Source organism: Diadema antillarum, unplaced genomic scaffold, assembly GCF_040938485.1.
Source record: "Diadema antillarum isolate AM-2024a unplaced genomic scaffold, OU_Dant_1.0 scf00000192, whole genome shotgun sequence".
Taxonomy (NCBI): Eukaryota; Metazoa; Echinodermata; class Echinoidea; order Diadematoida; family Diadematidae; genus Diadema; species Diadema antillarum.
In genome coordinates, this window is record NW_027271081.1 from 4,233,680 (window position 1) to 4,238,192 (window position 4,513).

The window sequence follows — 4,513 nt, forward strand, 5'->3', positions numbered from 1 at the left end:
TTAAATTAACACCTATGGGTGTCATTTCCAAATTTTAAACTGTTTTTTGAAGAGTTTCTTAGTAACTGCACTTCTTGTTGATTTTTAATTTAAACAAGACGATCAAGAATTTTACATTAAGATACTAAATTTTTGAAAAAATGTGAAAATAAATTTACACCAAAGTAACACCAGCTGGTGTGGTCCCTTATTGAAGCTGGACGGGTGTTAAACCATTGATATTAACACCAGCAAATATCAAATCAACACCATGTGGTGTCATTTTTGAATTAACACCAGTACAGTGTCAAAATAACACCAGGTACAGTGTCAAATTAACACCACGAAGTGTCAAGTGAACACTTTTTAACACCATCACAGTGCATTTTTAACACCTGTGGGTGTGGTCCTTTATTGAAGTTTGATCGGTGTTAGATTTAACACCCGTGGTGTTAAATCTAACACCGATGTTTTTACAGTGTAGTCACGACTCTTGCTATGTATGATGCCAAACTCTTCCCGCTCGTACAAATGCAGCCGTTTCAGTGAAATAATTATGATAATGATTGGTAATGCTGAAGTGGTTCATAACATTCCATTGATACTATGTATAGAACAGAAAGCGAATTTGACAATGGTATATGATATCCGCAATTTACTCTTTGACAGGTTCTATCATCCGATTAATAATGTATGAATTGAATATACAGTAGTCCCCTATTTAGTAACTACAGGTTAAGTTAGATAAGCTGCATTCATTTTGCACGCGACCATGGCGTTATAGCCAAAGATGATTGAATTCTGTAAATCTCTGTGTGCCTGCACAGGATTGGAAAACGAAACAACTTTCTGTGTATAGAACAACGAAACAGCAACTGGTGCATACATTATTCTCAGTCACTTTGTTATGCATAATGATGGTTTGCTCATTGCAGTTCCGGAATCTCAGCTCGAGGGACTCGAATTGATCCCAAATCAGTCGGCATGCGTGTATCACCCAAAACAATATCTGAACACTATTATAACTGCAGTCCTCCATAGTCTGTATTGGTTGCCGATAAGGGCTGGTATCAAGTTTGATTTTCATATTATTTACAGTACCTTGTATTTAAATATTTTCATCGAAATGCCCGTATACGATATGCGTATCTCAGTTAACTCTTTAAACCATAGTTGTAATCTACGTGCCAAGAATCTCATGTTTTCAATAAGCGTGAACTCCAAGACATGTCGAGATAAGGACTTTAAGACAAAAACGGTTTGGCATCGTCATTATAAAACGAATTCCCCTTTTACAAGACACGTTTTAGATTTTAGATAGAAATATGGATTCGTTAGAATGCATACACACAGCTTCTTAAATCCTCTTACATTTTGTTTTTAAGATATGGTGTATACTTTATAGTGTAAGAAGCATGCTCTTGTTTTAGAGGCTTTGAGTACTGGTAAGAAGCATATGTTATTCTTATAGATTATGTGAATAAGTACGAATTCAAGAACGTTTTGAATAAAACGTATCCAGACAACTGCATATCATATTTTCACCTCTTCCTTCATGCAGACTCTTGCCGAGAAGGTTAACTGTTTGATAGATATAGTGCTCACCTTATTGAAAAGGTAATTGGGTAAATTTTTGGTTTCAGTATATCATTCAAACACAACTAAGTTAACTTTTACATTAACATTTTCACAACTCACAAATTCCACACGCACACACATTTCATGATTCACAAGATCAAAGTTACACTAATCCTATTTACTTTGCAGAGTGCAACAACAACATAAGTTATATACTGAGCAAATAGGCTTACATCAGTTCGCACTATTCAACGTTTAGAGTAGTTAAGGAACTAAATCGTACCCGATTATGTGATGCTAAGTTGCACCTTGAGATGATGGGTAATATTGCCCCTATAAAGGAGCAGGCAGTGACACTGACTTGCTCCTTTAAAGGAGCAATTTTGCAGCAGTCATGGAGCAAATAAGCACCACATAGGTGCAACATCATACCAATAAGGCACAAGATTGCACCCTCAAGAGAGGGTACATTCTTGCATCCTTCGGGCATAAAGTTGCACCTAAAGGTACGAGGTTGCGCCTTTTTCAAGGGGGCAAAGTTGCTCCCGAGGGTGTAACTTTTACCCTTTCTTGCGGGTACAAAGTAGCACCCAAAGTTCCAAGATTGCACCCTCAAAACAAGGCACAATCTTGGAACTTTGGGTGTTACTTTGCACCCTCACGAAAGGATGTAAAGTTGCACCAAGATGTAAAGGCTACACGGGGTGCAAAGGTGCGCCGAAAGGTAAAGGGTGCAAGATCGCACCCTCAAGAAAGGTGCAACTTAGCACCACTCAGGGTGGGTGGAAAGATGCACCCTCAAGAAGAGGTGCAATCTAGCACCACTTAGTGTGGGTGGAAAGATGTACCGAAGGGAACATTTTCGCACCCTCATTAAAGGGTTCAACTTTGCACCCTCTCTGCAGTATTATTTTATACACACGTTAATTCCTTGTTCCTGTGAACTACGTTTAATAAGAGCGTGACCCAGTATTAGACACGTGTCAAGCCTTTGCAGACACATAATTTTTTCTTCATTGTTTAAAGGTCATTTAAAACAAATTTAAATATATATTTATTTCTTTTAAGTTAAGAGGAGCAAATGTGGAGATCATGACCTGTGATTCATGTTACGGGAAGTCTATATTTTTATGTGCACTCGTTTATTTTTTCAACTACAAGGAATTGCCTATGAGCTAATTGGATAAAGAAGCTGAGCATTCCTTTTTTTTCATCAGTTAATGTCAGTGCTGGTGTATTATTCTTGAAAAGTTGGCATCTAAATGTCCTCCAAACCAAGTACTTACTGTATAAAATTATATTCCTGTGAGTTACGTTTCTTATGAGCATGACAGATCTGTAGACACGTCTCATAGTGGTTACAAACACTAAGTTTCCTTTGTTTTCATCGTTATCAAGAAGCGATTTTGAACAATTTCAGATGTTCTGGTTTTTTCAATTTCGTTACGAGAAGGCAATAATGATTTCATGTAAAACATGTTAAGGAAAGTTGATAGTTTGGTTATTTTATCATTACTCATCTTCGTCTTCTCAACAAGAAGATGATACACATGAGCTCATTTGCTAAAGAAGTTGAAGGATGTTTAATTGCTGGTAGCCACGTAGGGGCTTTTGTCATAACATTTTGCATCTTAATCCCTCGAAACTAAGTACATGCAGTATTAGTTTATAGATAACATAATATTTTTGTTGTTGCTGTGAGCTTATTCATATGAATTTTAGACATGTTTCTCATATGTTTCTGTCATATGCTTTACTGAAGAACAGCAAATGTTGAGTTTATTGGCAAGAGAGGTTGATCATTTCTTTACATTTAAGTTCATTGAAGTGCCGGAGCATAAACTTGTCTTGAAATATTAGCATCCAAAACCCTCCAAATCAAAAACGTGCAATACTAGACACGACAGGAATTCATTGTTGTTGTGAGTTATGTTTCTTAAAAACACTGATTTTTTTCTGCTTTTGCAATGTACTATGTTCAAAAACACTCTTGAACAATTTTCAGATATCGTTTCTTTCTTAAGAGAAGAAAACGGTGAGATCATGTGAAGCATGTTCCTATAAGTTTTATTTCGTTAATAATTTTTCTTTACCCATCTCCTCAACCGTAAGGTGATACCTAAAAAGGCATAGGCCAAAGGTGTTGAGCTTTACTTCCCCTTTTTAAAGTAAATTTAAGAGCTGGGGCATTATTTCTAAAAAGTTGGCATTTTAAGCTATGTACACCGAGGACGAGTCTTACTGAATGGATTTCTTGTTGCAGTAGAATTGTATTTTTTATGAGCTTGATGGAGTATTAGACAATTGTATAAAGTGTTTGCAAAAACTGTTAATGTATTCCCTTTTTCTAATGTCCAAAGAGTTTATTTGCCAAGTTTTGATTGTCTTTTGTTTTAATCATCAGGGGTTTGTTTTATCATGGTCATAGAGGAAAGAAGCTCAATTATAAAAAAAGCCTTCATATAAGAAGAGATACTGTAGGACACAATTTCATCAAAAGTTGTGATTTTCAACATTTCCAAAATGCAATTGATGAATATTTCTCCCCAGGGCACAGAAAGAAAGAAGTTTTTGGTCTTGTTTTTTTTTTTTTTTTTTTTTACGTCAGTATATGTTATAATACCCGCAGGTTTACGCCCATCCCACCAATTTTCATCCGGATACTGTACCCGGCCCTGTTTTTTTTTTGTTTTTTGTTTTTCATTTTTGTTTTACACTGCAAAGAAAATGAGAACACTGATGTTTGAGAAAAATCCCGACATGTTTGATTGGGCGATTCTTTTTTGATGTCTATTATTCTTTCCAAATAAGTTTTTTGGTTATCACTGAGGACAAATACAGATACCCTATTTCTTCTACCAAAACCACAGCACTGTATATTCTCATATTTCTACAGTATTTCGTCTCAACACTTGCCCTATTGATATTTCAAAGCGTGTTTCCCTGTGCGCTCAAG